This window comes from Cervus canadensis, chromosome 13 (assembly GCF_019320065.1).
Source record: "Cervus canadensis isolate Bull #8, Minnesota chromosome 13, ASM1932006v1, whole genome shotgun sequence".
Taxonomy (NCBI): domain Eukaryota; kingdom Metazoa; phylum Chordata; class Mammalia; order Artiodactyla; family Cervidae; genus Cervus; species Cervus canadensis.
Genome location: NC_057398.1, coordinates 27940983 through 27955430, shown reverse-complemented (window position 1 = coordinate 27955430; position 14448 = coordinate 27940983). Strand labels below are relative to the sequence as shown.

Below are 14448 nucleotides of genomic sequence, written 5' to 3'. Positions count from 1 at the left end.
GTGAATCAACGGTTAGAACATCAGCGCTGGATTCCAGGAGGCAACGGGGACAGATGAACCATCAGAGCCACCGTTTACCAAGGCCTATCCTGTGCCAGTCCTGCCCTAAGCACTTTCCGCCCATTAACTCACACACCTCCCACGGATGCAGCGGGAAAAGCACTGTTACCATCCCTGTCTTACAGATGAGGAAGCCCAGAGGAAGAAGTGGAAGTCATTCATTCAGGGTCATGCAGCAGGGAGCTTGGGATCTGAACCCAGAGCCCATGCTCCTGGCCACCTGGCTCTGCTGCCCTCTCCCGACCCAGCTCAGAAACCAGCATCCTGTGCTCAGCCCTCAGCCTCCACATCCAATCAGCTCTTAATCCTGTGGCCAGAATCTCTCCTGCTCTCATCTCCAGAGTCATGCCCTGGTTCAGGCAAAGGGGTGAGTGCCTCAAGGATCTCCAATCCTGCCTCTGGAGTGATCTTTCTGGAGCATCAATCTGTTTCTTCTCTACTCAAAAGGCTTCCATGGCTCCCTACTACCTTCAAAATAAAGTCCAAATTCCCCTGGCCTCAACCTATTTTTTACCACCTTGGACCATGCACCCTTCCTGGACCATCTTTCTCCCTTACTTGCCCTGGCATGTTCCTACCATCTGTCTTTCCTGCCCAGTGCAGGGTAAATTCCAGTTTTTCCTTAGAAGCCCAGCGCAAACATCACCTCCTCCCTGAAGCGTCCCCTGATTTCCTACTTGAGGGTAGTTGTCTACTCCACAGGGCAATGACAGCCCATCACAGGCCACGCTGGCTCACCATCATGTCTGCCCACTCCCTAGAAGTGACCTCATATGCTTACAACTGCATCATCTGTAGTCTTTGCATGACCCAAGTCCAGCTCACAGGAGACATAAAGCATGGATCTGGGAGCAAGGCAGCATCCGGACCAGGGAGAGTGCACTTTCCTTCTCTCTGGTGGTTCCTGCCAAGAGTAGGCTCTGGGGCCAGGGATGAGGTGGGGTCATGGGGTGGGGCAAGTTGTCCACATTCAGCTCTAGAGTTCTTACTGGTCACCCAGGGCTTGTGCCCAGGGGAGGAATTGTCCTTTTTCTATCTTATTCTCCATATGGGCCACCCTGACTCAGCCCCAAAGGCTGGCCCACAGGGACTCTAATGACCTGGAGCCTGAGTGGCCACTCAAAGGCCTCCCTCCACCAGCTGCTGTGGACTCCTGGAGACTGATGGAGAATAGTAATAATATACGTTCCTAAATTCCCTTTAAATTGATTTATCTTTGATTAAAATGTGTAGCTCATTCTGATAATAAAATATCTGTTCTGAAAAAGAAAGCAATATAGGAATAAAACTTCTAAAGTTCTTGTGAAGTACTTCTCTTTTGTTTCTTGTTTTGTAAGTGATGTTTGGAAGTACATATGCTTCTGTTGGCTGTCCTCCTCTTCGGCTTCATACTTTGTTACAAGTTTAAGTATCTATTTTTGCAAACAAGTTTCAAAGTGCATCTAAGGTTTAAATACAAGAACAAGGGCACCCACTGATAAAGTGCTTGCCCTGTGCCAGGCATTGCCACCAGTGCTTACTGAGCCTTCAAAGTCACATAATTCTTGGGACAGTCCAGTGGTTAAGACTCAAATCCCACACACCCTTCATGCACAGCACAGCCAAAATAATAGTAAAAATAATTATAAAACAATACATTAAAAAGACACTTGATTCTTAACACATATTGCTATGCCCCCACTTCATTTTTTTTTTTTTAAATATTTATTTATTTATTTGCACCAGGTCTTTACTTGCGGCATACAAACTCTTTAGTTGTGGCATGTGGGATCTAGTTCCCTGACCAGGGATTGAACCCGGGTCCCCTGCACTGGGAGCATGGAGTCTTAGCCACTGGACCACCAGGGAAGTCCCCCCACTTCATTTTTTAAAATATTTAGTTGTCCACAGTGAGTCTTAGTTGTGGCCTGCATGGCGTGTCACACGTGGGATGAACCGCGGGGCCCCTGCATTGAAAGGATGAAGTTTTAGCCACTGGACCATCAGGGAAGTCCTGCCCCCACTGTATAGATGAGGCCAGGTGAGGCCCCAAGCAAGAAGTTGGAGACCTGGAATTCTAACAGAGCAGGATCCAACCTGGAAGTCCAGGGGGTATCTTTGGGCCTGAGAGGTCACATTTTTTTCCCCTGAATGATTCAGGGTGGGTGGAGGTGGGGAGGCAAAATCTCCAGGCCTGTTCTTACACAAAATGGCTCAATCCAGACTAATTATCAGATGGCCAGTAAACTCTGGTCTCATCCCCGGAGGCTGCCGAGGGTGCCTTCTCCGCCTCCCTCCCATCCTGCCCTGAACCCCACTCTACCCCAGAACAGCCCTCCGGGAAATCAGATCTGCTGGCTTCTCAGAAAATGTCCAGGATGAACATCCCAGCACTGAAGCCAGATGTTCACAGCTGGGCAGCACTCCCCACTCCCACCCCCCACCCCCCCCAACCAACCCAGGCCTATCCCTTCCCAGCGCTTCCAACAGGGACTTCAGGCCCCAGGGGAAGGGGCCGAGCTAGGGATTTTCAAAGCCCTGTCAGTCAGACCCAAGCAGGAAAGGGAGCCAAGGCTCCCCTCGGGTCCCAATGCCCCCCAGGTCACCCTGGAGCGGGGGTGTGTGAGAAAGCTCCCTGCGGGGCAGCCTCCCAGCCAGCCCTGCCCCGGGGGACCCTCTGCCGCCACCCTTCCTCCCCCAGAGGACCAATGTGAGATCCAGTTGGGTAAGCGGAGAAAGTGGAAACAAAGGGAAGGAAAGTCATTTCCTGTTAAGAGGAAGGAAGGAGGCTGAGATCCAGCCACCCACCCAGCCCAGCTTTAGGCTGCAGCCCAGGGCAGGGGCAGGGCTGGCTGACCCAGAGGGCCTCCAGGGATGGGGGTAGTCCGTGACCAGGGTCCCTGTCCCTGGTCCTACTCCTCCCAAACCCTCTGGGACCACCTCTAAGCTGTGCTCTCCAGTACTCCGAGAAAGCAGCCGAGGCTTGGTTGGGAGTTAAATTGCAGGCAGTGGGAGTGAAACTGAGCCCCCTCTCCCGGCCCTGCAGGGAGACCTTGCAGCCTGGGACAGAAGGGCCTCCCCCTCTCCCACCCCAGGGAAGTGGAGGAGGTACACAGGGCTGAGTTCATCCCCAACCCCACCTCTTTCCTGCTGGGCCACCCTAAGGAGGTCACTGAACCTCTCTGGGCCTCTGTTATTTCAAAAAGTGGAAATAATGAGGTCTTTCTGGAAGGGTAGCTGAGAGGATAAAAGAGGGGTGCTCAAGATCTTGGTACTGGGTAGGTGCCAAGAGAAAGCCTGACGGTTATTCAGTACCTCAGGCGAGAGGCGGAACCCCAGGGGGCGCCTGAGAAGACCAGGACTTGGCTTCCATCAATGTGAAGTAGAGGGATCTGGGCGCTGCCCAGCCTCTCGGCGGGGTCCTCAGAATCTGGGCTGGAGGACTCAGGCCAGGGTGCCCCAGGCACACACCCTGGGGATAGCTCAGTCCCACCCCTTCCCAGCACCGCCCCCCCCCGCCCCCCCACCCCCGAGGATCTGAGGCCCAGAGAGGGGCAGTTCCGCGGCCCCTGCTGCCCCTCGCCTAAGCCCGGCTGGGGAAAGGGGCCCAGAGCTTCCCGGACCTTCGGAAACCCGGCGCCCTCGCTCAAGCACCCCGGCGGGGCGGCTGGCCGGGTCACGGTGGGGCGCCGCCGGGGACTTTAATTCGATCCATGTGCGGGACGCTGTCCTCTTTGTGCGGGAGCTTCCGCCCTGCTTCCATCCCTTCTCTCCGCGTGCCGCTCCCGGGCAGGGACACCCGCGCTACCTCCAGACCTGCCCTCCCTCCGCTCTGGGAACAGAGACCCGCACCCCCGGCCCGCAGTCCCGCGGGCCCCCCTGGAAGCGCCGGAGCTGGGGTCCGGGCGGGGGCGCGGGGTTGCGCGCCTGCCAGGGGCTGCCCGCGCTGTCACCTGTGTGTAGCCGGGGGCGCGGGCGGCAGGACGGGACCCCCACCCCACCCCGCCCCGCTCCGCTCCGCTTACCTGAGCCGCCCGCGCCCCCGGCGGCTCCGGTCGGTCACCCGATCGAGCAGAGCCAGGAGCGGCGCGGCGCCTCCCGCCCCCTCCGCCCTCCCCGCCCCCTCGGCTCCCTCCGCCCCGCCGCCCCGGCCGCCTTACCATAAAAGGTGAAGCTTGGGGGGAGGGGACCCGGGATTCCCGCCGGGCGGAAGCGGCCCCTACCTGCCCCCCCACACCTGCCCGGCAGCGCCCCGCGCCGCCCCCTCCCCGCTCCCTTTGTTCCCTCGACCCCTCCTCCCTTCCCCTTGGCCCAGGCCTGGAGGGTGGGCGGCCTCCTTGGGTGCCCACTCTCCTCGTCCTTTGTGAACCCAGAGTGGTCCTCCCCCAACCCCCTCCCCGAGGTCACCTGGGGTGGTGGCCCTACCAGTTTGGCCTGGGATCTCCCAAGGTCTTAGGGGTCAGGTGGGACCTGGATTCCCTGGACATTCACTAATCTTGTGACACTTCGCAGTCACTCCACCTTCTTGAGCCTCAGTTTCTTCGCCTCTAAAATGGGGCTAATGACCTGTCTGGACCCTAACACCTTCTGCACGTGGGTCCCAGAGTCCTGGGGGGACAGGATCCTCTGGGAGGCCTGGCAGACAGGGCCTTGCTGGCAATCAGGTCACCCGGTTTGCCACGCTGGGCCGTATCCGACCCCGCTACCTCTCCCACCTCCTGCTCCCCCACCCTCCAAACGTGGAACGGGGAGGGAGAAGCCCAGCCTGGGCTCTGGGGCAGGAGATGGAGCCTGGATGGGCCGCCTGAGTCCCTGGAGGCCCAGGGAACGTTGCTGGGAAAAGGAATCTGGGTCTGATTCAGAGGCAAACAGATTGTTCTTTTGATTAAAGCCACAGTGGCAGAGGCCAGAGGAGTGCTGGACTCCGCGCCATCTGCAGGGAGGCCAGGCAGGGTCTGGCTCTCCTCTGTGGGCCCAAAGCTGCAGTCATGCTGCTGGCCGAGCGCTCTGGGGCTGTTTTGGGGGGCGTCATGCTTCTGGGGGCTGGGTGGGGGTGCTGAACATCCTGTCCTGTGCTCATCTTCCTCCCCCACCCTGCCTCCCTAAATCCCTCACTCATATTTGGTCACCTCTCCCATCCCCCTCAGCATCCCTTTTTTCATTCCGTCCTCACAGCCAGTCCTAATAACAACAGTAGTAACAGTAGCCGCTGTTCATAGGGCTATCTGATGCTCAGCCTGCCGACCTTTCCATTTAATTCCCAGGAGAGCCCTATGGGAAAAGGCTGATTATTCCTGCTTCACAGATGAGGAAACTGAGGCAGAGAGAGGCTCAAGGCCAACACAAGAGACAAATAGCAGAGCTGGATTCTAACCCACAGCAGTGGGTGCCCCTGGGTACACACACTGCCCTGCAGGTCCCAGGGGCTTCCACCCTTCAAGATGCAAAGACAGGTGACTCCTCTTTTCAGCAGAGGGAGACTTGCATTCAAGGCTGCCTGAGCCTGTGGTCAGGTTCATTCCCCTGCTTGGCAAGGTTACCTCCCTTTGCAAGCACCCCTTGGAACAAGATCTCTATACCTTCCCCAGGAGGAAGGAAGAAACCACTGGATGCCAGCCATGGGAAGGACCCTAAGGAAGAAGGTTTGATCCAGAGGTTTTCAGACACTTTAGCCATAGAACTCCCTTTTAAAGTGCATTGTGACTCAGAAGCTTATTTAAAGCAAATAAAAATGTTGCTCCCCCCACACACACCTCCATGATACCTCCCCTGAGCACCTCCAGGTGGGACAGTGAGGCACCGAAGGGTTGATGTGGGGCCTAAGGTCTCACTGACTCCAAGCAGGATCTAAGCCTTCCCACACCTGCTCTGAGCTAAGACTGGCTTGGAAGAGGGCAGGTGCAAGGGGAACGTGGGGTCCAGCTGCTGCCACTTACCGACTGTCCAGCACCTCTTTCCCACCTCTGCCGCTGCTCCTGGGGGAAGAAGAGTGTCCCGGACAAGGGACTCCAGCACCAGCCCCGGTGTCGGTGTCACCTCGGCAGGTGCCCGGCTTCCTGCAATGGAAACCCAGGAAGTGCACTGGATAAGAACACACGCCCTTTGTCTGCCAGCTCAGAGGCTCTGCTCTCCTCCTCCTGTCCTGCCAGCCTGAAGCAGCTTTCTCCTAAGCCACTGAGCAAAAAAGATTCAATCTATCATGGTCACGACAGCTGAGACCCTATAGAAGAACTATATACACTGGAAGAACTGATGCCGAAGCTCCAATACTTTGGCCACCTGATGCAGAGAGCTGCCTCATTGGAAAAGACCCTGACATTGGGAAAGATTGAGGGCAAAAGGAGAAGGGGACGATAGAGGATAAGATGATTGGATAGCGTTACTGACTCAATGGATGTGAGTCTGAGCAAACTCTACGAGATGGTAAAGGACAGGGAAGCCTGGTGTGCTGCAGTCCGTGGAGTCACAAAGAGTCAGAAATGACTGAGAGCCTGAACAACAAGCTGAGACCCTGGATGCAGGGGAGGCGGGCGAGAGGTTGGAGAGTAAGATCTAGGGCAGTGGGGACATTTGCTGCTGTCCAGTCTGCTGGGGAACACGGCACCGCCTACCCAAAGAGGAGTTGAGCACCTACTGTGTGCTCAGCTCGAGTCGTGGAGCCCATGAGAATCAAGTCAGATGTAATCAGTCCTGGTATTCACAGGGGCTTCCCTGGTGGCTCAGATGGTAAAGAATCCGCCTGCAATGTGGGAGACCTGGGTTTTATCCCTGGCTTGGGAAGATCCCCTGGAGGAGGGCATGGCAACTCACTTCAGTATTCTTGCCTGGAGAATCCCCATGGACAGAGGAGCCTGGTGGGCTACAGTCCATGAGGTCACAAAGAGTCGGACACGACTGAGTAACTAAGCATAGCATAGAACAGTATCCACAGGGGAGATCAGTGCATAACAATCTTTTTGTTTGTTTGTTTTGGCTGTACCACGCAGCTTGTGGGATCTTAGTTCCCCGACAAGGGATTGAACCCTGGCCACTGCAGTTAAAGCACCTAGTCCTAAGCACTGGACCGCCAGGAAATTCCCAACAAAAATTAATACGATGATTACCAGTGGTGATGTGTGCTATATAGGAATGAGCAAGAGGCTAAGACAGAGTAAGGGGTGTAGGTGGGAGTAGGCCAGGCCTCTCTGGGGGATAACATTTAAGCTGAGATGAGGAGGAACCAGCCACAAGAGGAACAGGGGAGGACATTCCAGGGAGAGGAAGGCAGTAAGAAAAACACAGGCTTCGAGGTCAGACTTAGGCTTAACTCCCGGCTCTCTGGTGCTGGCTGTGATCATGGACAAGTTCCTCCCTTCTCCAAGGCCCTGTTTCCTCACCTGTAACATGGGGCAGCTGGACTGGACACCCTTGGGTGGGGACATGAATGCTTCCCTTTGCAGAGCTGCTGGGGACAAGGCAGCCCAGGGCCCGGCCCAGAGTTGCTGTCCCACCAGTAGTCGTGTTGGCTGTTCCCACATAACACTTGCCTGATTTCCAGAACGCTCAGCTCACAGGGTCCCTTTGCTCTGAAGCTAGGCCTGAGAACAGTGACAAGCCTGGGGAGAGTGACATGGAGCTGTCCTCCCTGCTCTGATTCTCCTCTGGAGCTCGCTAAGCTGCAGCCCCCAGGGAGCCAGAGACCCCAGGGAAGGAAAGTATCCTTTGGTCCAATTGCCTTTCCCCTTGATAGGCTCAAGGTGGGCCAGGCCAGAGCCGAGCTGTCAGCCCCAGCCTAGGGATGCCCACATGTGAAGCTGCATGAAATTATGTATCTGGGTTGGGATTGCGGTGCGGGTGGGGTGGGGTGGGGGGAGGGGTCTGTTCCTTGGCAAGCAGCCTCAGAAAACCCATGGACCTTCCAGTCCTGGCTTCTTGCCCCTGTCCCTCCCTCCATCCTCCACTCTGTCTGTATGAAGTCAGGTCAGTTCAACACTTATTCCTGGATACCTACTGTGTGTAGGGGCTGTGCTAGGGGCTGGCAGGGGTGCAGAAGTACAGAGAAGTGGGGCCTCCTCACACTGTAGCAGGGGCAGGCTGCAGCAGGGGCAAGCACAGATACAGGTAACATCAGTATGTGTGAGTGATTCCAGCTCGGTCACTTGCCAGCCTGTTACCTTGGGCAAGTCACTTCTCTCTGAGCCTGTTTTCTCTTGTAACCCTGGGATGGCAGTAGCTTCTTGTGGCTTCACTGTGAGGATTTGTTGGGATGAATGTGGATAAATTTGCCTAAGGTGTTTAGGTGAGTTCCTTTCCTTTTCCCATCATATAGAGGACAGAGGTTTGGATATCATAGTAAGATGGACAAAATGCTGAAGGTAAGGAAGACTTGGTTCCGCTCAAGAATCTAGCAGACATCATGGATCCTGTCAGCTAGCATCCCTTTCCTAGATTCTGGTAACAGCACCCAATTTCTGTTTGGCAAACCTCACCCCTACTTTCAGTTCCTGGCTGGAAGTATGTAGAAAGAGGACTTATTTTTCCCAGGCTGGCAGGATGCAAGCTTGGCATGATTTCTGCCAACGCTTGGACCAAGACAGAGGACAGCAGAGCAAAGATGATAGAGAAAGAGAATAACTGATTTCATCACTTAAGCTGCTAGATCCAGCCATGCCTGAAAGTCCTCCCACTGGATCTCTGGAGCTAGTGCATCCTCTTTTTTCTTGAGTTTTCTTCAACCAGTTAAAAACTATTTCTGTTGCTTATAGCAGAGTCATGAGGCATACTGGTGAGACTTCATGAGTCTTGATCACTCCCTTCCTCCCGGCAAACTCTGCACTAGTCTCAGCACTTTTGAGAAGCCTGTTCCGATTCCTCCAGGTGTCAGGAGTCACGTCAATCCTACGGATTCACCTCAAGGCTTCTGAGTGGAACCAATATGCTTTACCCACCAGACTGGGAGCGGGGCTGTGACTTACTACTGTCTGTCTCCAGCAGCCAGCCCAGTGCTTGTCACTTTGTAGGGTCTCAGTAATTTAAATACAATGCATGAGTAGGAGGAGAGGGTCTTAAAGTAGCTGCATATGCAAAGTTAGGAGAAGGCAATGGCACCCCACTCCAGTACTCTTGCCTGGAAAATCCCATGGACGGAGGAGCCTTGTAGGCTGCAGTCCATGGCGTTGCCAAGAGTCGGACATGACTGCTCGACTTCACTTTCACTTTTCACTTTTATGCATTGGAGAAGGAAATGGCAACCCACTCCAGTGTTCTTGCCTGGAGAATCCCAGGGATGGGGTCACACAGAGTCGGACATGACTGAAGTGACTTAGCAGTAGCATGCAAAGTTAGTGAGCCATTAAGAATTTGGGCTTTGGAGTCAGACCCACTTGAATTTCGATCTTGGCTCCCCCATTTATTAGCTCTGTAATCTTGAGCAAGTCAATTAAAAAAATCATGTATTTAATTTTGGCTGCATCAGGTCTTAGTTGTGGCAGACAGGCTTCTCTCTAGTTGTGGCACAGGCCCAGTGGTTCCTGGGGACTTAGTTGCCCTACGGCATGTGGGATCTTAGTTTCCTGACCAGGGATCAAACCTGCATCCCCTGCACTGGAAGGTGGATGGATTCTTAACCCCTGAACCACCAGGGAAGTCCTCCTTGAGCAAGTCATTTAATTTCTCTGAACTTTGAGTTTTCTCCAGGAAGATACAGAAAAGAACAATCAACTCCTCACAAGGTTGTCCTGAAGGCTGGGGGAAAATAATGCAAGAAAAATGGGCAGCACAGGGTTATAAATCCTTACGAGTGCACGCTAGGTCACTTTAGTTGTGTCTGACTCCTTGCAATCCTGTGGACTGTAGCCTGCCAGGCTCCTCTGTCCATGGGATTCTTCAGGTAAGAATACTGCAGTGGGTTGCCATGCCCTCCTCCGGGGGATCTTCCCAACCCAGGGATTGAACCTGTGTCTCTTACATCCACCTGCATTTGCAGGTGGGTTCTTTACCACTAGTGCCAGCTAAATCCTCATGCAGCTCTTTGCAAATAAAATGCAAATATGCATCATCTCTCTCCACCTAGGGAGCAGTCTGGTGGACAGGATGGGGGAGGCGGGAGACCTCTTCATTTCCTTCCTCCCTGAGATCCGTTCCTGCCTTTGCCACTTGAGCCAGTGTCTCCTTCCTGCTCCTCTTACTCAACTGTGTTCATCGACTCCTCACATTAAGAGGGCTTCCCCAGGACTGATGTGAGGGCAGGGGGCACAGCACTAGAAGTCAGGCTCTGGTCTGAGTGCCCTACCTCCTTCATCCCGTTTGGTCCTCTAAACAAATGGAGAAGCTGAGGCACAGAGAGTAACTTGTTCAAGGTCATCTCTGTTAGGAAGCTTCATTTAAGCCTACACAGTCCAGCTCCAAACCCTTTAAACTGAACAGCCCAAGTGTGTAGTGTTAGTCACTCAGTAATGTCCGACTCTATGCGACCCCACGGACAGAAGCCCACCAGGCTCCTCTGTCCATGGAATTCTCCAGGCAAGAATACTGGAGTGGGTTGCCATTTCCTTCTCCAAAGTGTGTAGGGAAATTTTCAAAAACCACACAGGGAGTAACTGAACCACAGTTATAGTTACATGGAGTTCCGACTCTCAGACCCCAAGCCCTGTGTTCACACAGGCCAGGCAGGCCCAGCCTCCAGACCTGACTGTGACAACAACGTCTGGCTCTTAATCCCCTCCTGGTCCAGGGGCCTGAGCTGGCTCTGGCTGGACCCACTGGTTCCCACGGCCAGGCCTCTGCTAAGCAACTCAGCATCGGCTTCAGAGACAGTGGGAAGTGTAGGGTGGGCCATGGTAGGGCTTGAGTCTTAGTGGGCTGGAAAGGCCCCTCCTTGACCCGGGCTTTGAAAGTCAGAGCCCCTTCTGTCAACAGGAGAGGAAGTCCTGGTTTCACTCACTTGGGAGTGTTTCCTAAATCTCCCCAATCCCTCAGCTGCTTGCCAGCGCCAGACCCCTATTCCCCCACTGACCCCAGGCTCTTCTTTGAGCTCCCACCCCTGGCAGCATCTGTCCACCGCTCTCTCTGCCCGTGGGAACCCCACCGTGGGAACCCCAATCCTGAGACCCCTCCTAACTGAAGTGTAACATGGCCTAGGCCCTGCTACAGCCCCCAGTTGACCTCCTTACTGTTCTCTTCCCTGGAGGTAGGCTTGTGTTGTTGTTCTTGTTTAGTTCCTAGGTTGTGTCCGACTCTTCATGACCACATGAACTGTAGCCTGTCAGCCCCTCTGTCCCTGGGATTTCCCAGGCAAGAATACTGGAGTGGGTCACCATTTCCTTCTCCAGGGGATCGTCCCGACCCAGGGATCGAACCCACATCTCCTGCAATGGCAGGCAGCTTCTTTACCACTGAGCCACCAGAGAAGCCCAGAGGTAGGCTTACTGTGAAGTTAATGAAACTTCTGCTCAGTTCCCTAACTCGCATGGCCCCTATGAGAGCTGACAATCTCTGGGAGTTATGAAGTGGTCCAGGAGGGAAGGGCAGCCAAGTTACACTCAGGAAACATCTTCCTTTTAAGTGTTCCTGCCAAAGTGCCCAGAGAGATGTCAGGAGAACTGACCCAAGTCTCTACAGTTCCAGTAATTTATCTTGCTTTTCTTTCTCAACCTCAATTTTCACTTACATACAAATTTTCTACTCTTCTTCCTAAAAGGGACCCTTAACATTGAATTAGCCCTGCTCTTATTTACTTTATTTGGCTGTGTTGAGTCTCAGCTGTGGTGTCCAGGCTCAGTTGCATATGAGATCTTAGTTCCCTGACCAGGGGTTGAACCCTTGTCCCTGAGTTGGAAGGTGGATTCTTAACCACTGGACCACCAGGGAAGTTCTGGATTTGCCCTGCTGTTACTCCTTATAATCCAGCCTCCAAGCAGGAGAAGAGAGAAGGCTAGGCCATCTCACTAAAGCAGCATGTGGTCGTCACAGGCCCGCACCCTTTCTGTGGCTCCCGATGGTCTTGGGGAGATGACAGACCCCTCCCATGTCCTGGTGATCTGGCCCCAGCCTGCCTCTGTGACTGCATTTCCCGCCACTGTGCCCTTTGTCCCCTCTGCTCCTGCCACACTGACCCCTCCTCCATCCCGCAAGCCACTCAGAAGTCTTAAGACCTACCTGGGCTACACCACCACCCCCGTGGCCTCGAAACTCCCCCTCAACCTCCAGGACTTGGTTTCTGTGACTCTTTCTCAGCAGGGCCTCCCCAAACCTCAGACCATGTCATAACACCGGACCTTCAATTGATGACGACCCCACCTGCATGAGGTAACCCTGCCCTGTCCCTAGAGGCCCCCAGTTCATTCACCCACTGTTCAGGCCCCGAAGCTAGGAATTCCAGGACTCCTCGCTTCCTCTCAAGCTCACATCTAATTGACCAGAATATCTTATCAGCTTTTCAAAACATGTTCAGAATCCAACCAGTCTGGCCACTTCCATGGCCACCACCCTGGCCCAAGCCCCCAGCCTCTCACCTGGGTTATTCCAAATGTTTCAAAAGCTGGTTGAATGTTTCTATACGGTCTACTCTAAAAAGAGCATGGAGGGGAATCTTCTAAAAATGTAAGTCGGATAATGTCACCTCCGTGTGCAAACCCTCCATTGTCTGCTCGTCACAGGAGAATGAAGTCCTAATGCTGGCCTTGGCCCTGAGCAATCTGGTGCCTGCCCACCTCCGTGACCTCCTTCCTGCCACTGCTGACCTCCTTCCTGCCACTGCATCCTGTGATGATCTAGCTATGCTAAAGTTCCTGCTGTTCCTAAATTCTCCCAGCTGGGTCCCACCTCAGGGTCTTTCCCTGTGTTGTTCTCTCAGTCTGGGGTGTTCCTCCCTCAGCTTTCTTCTTGGCCAGTCCTCCTCAAAGAAGGTCTTCTCAAAGAAGCCTTCTGTGGAAGGCAGCTTCTAAAACAGCCCCTGAAGACCCCTATCCTCTGCCATGACCTCAAGTAATCCCTTCTTTTCAAGAGTGGGCTAAATGCAGCCACTTGCTTCTAACCAACAGAATACAGCGAAAACACTGGGATGTTGGTTTTAACACTGATTTACAAAGACGGTGACTTCTGTCCTGCTCTGTCTTCTGTCTCCCTCACTTGCTTGCTCTAAGGGAAGCTGGCTGCCATGTTGTAGGCTGCCCTGTGGAGAGGCCCATGTGGCAGAGGGAGACTCTGGCCAACCATCAGAGAAGAACTGAGCCTCTTGGCCCGATAGCCCATGAGAAACTGAATCCTGTCAACAACCAAGTAAGTGAGCCTGGAAGTAGACGCTGCCCCAGTAGACACCACAGCCTTGGCCGACACCTGGACTGTGGCCGGTGAGAGACTCTGAGCCAGAAGATTCAGCCAAGCTGCACCTGGATTCTCAACCCACAGAAAAAGTGAGACAGTAAGTGTCTGTTGTTCTGTTTAAAAATTTTTTTTAATATTTATTTATTTGGCTGCCTCAGGTCTTAGTTGTGGCATAGGTGATCTTCTATCTTCACTGTGGCCTGTGTGACTAGTTCCCTGACCAGGGATCGAACCCAGGCCCCTTTGCACTGGAAGCACAGTCTTAGCTACTGGACCACCAGGGAAGTTCCCTGTTTTAAATATTTTTATCTATTTATTTGGCTGCACCGGGTCTTAGTTACGGCAGGCAGGGTCTTTAGTTGTGGCATGCAAACTCTTGTTGTGGCATGTGAGATCTAGTTCCCTTACCAAGGTTTGAACCCTGGTTCCTTGCATTAGAAGCATGGAGTCTTAGCCACAGCCCACAAGAGAAGTCCCAGTGTTTGTTCTTTTAAGCTGCTAAATTTGGGGGTCATTTGTTATGTAGCTTTTGATACCAAATATATCTTCCCTAGCCCTCCATTACTCTATCCCCTTACTAGCTTTTTTTTCCTTTTTTTTTTGCAGCAATTGCTACTTGTGCATCTTGCTCCCGGCCCAGAGCCTTGCCCCATGCAGATGTTCAGTAATGGGGAAAGGAACGAAGAGGCAGCCAGAGGGACAATGCCATAGCTCAGAAAAGCCACAGGTTGGCAGGGGTGTTGCTTAGGAGTGAGGAGGCAGGCCTACCCCAATCCCAGGTGGTCCAGAGGCTACCATCCCCTCTTAGCAGGAACTGAGGCTCTGTTCTCCCACCTCTTCAGGAGGATGCTGGTCAGAGCCCAGGATCTGGTATCTTGCGGTCTGGGACCTAACAAATTTAGTTTCCTGTTCCTGTTCCAGATCATACCTTCTGGATTTCTTCTGCCCTCCGGACTTCAGGCCTATTTCTCTTTATTTGGTATGCCTCAGTAGAATGATCTGATTTTTATACCCATGTCAGACTTCTCACAAAAATAATTTAATAGATAAGAAAAGAATCCTTTTTCAGCTCACGTGGCTCACTTTTTGTTTGGAAAACAGTCCCTG

At 53.6% G+C, this 14448-nt stretch overlaps 1 protein-coding gene and 1 long non-coding RNA gene across 4 annotated transcripts in view; one reads left to right on the top strand and one right to left on the bottom strand.

Moving 5' to 3' along the window:
* The window catches only part of FBLIM1 (filamin binding LIM protein 1), a 26041-nt gene extending 19962 nt beyond the window's left edge, over positions 1-6079 (bottom strand). The window contains exon 1 of one of the 3 annotated variants that reach the window (XM_043485518.1): positions 5976-6079. The gene's annotated coding sequence lies outside the window, so the exon portion shown is untranslated. Of the gene's footprint in view, positions 1-3662; positions 3688-4064; positions 4170-5975 lie in introns of those variants that run through there. The other 2 variants (XM_043485517.1, XM_043485519.1) reach the window with 2 other exon arrangements.
* LOC122452117 lies at positions 2377-14357 on the top strand. Its single transcript, XR_006272590.1, has 3 exons — positions 2377-2764; positions 13161-13438; positions 13948-14357. It is a non-coding gene; the product is annotated as an uncharacterized LOC122452117 (long non-coding RNA).
* Positions 14358-14448: the final 91 nt, after the last annotated feature.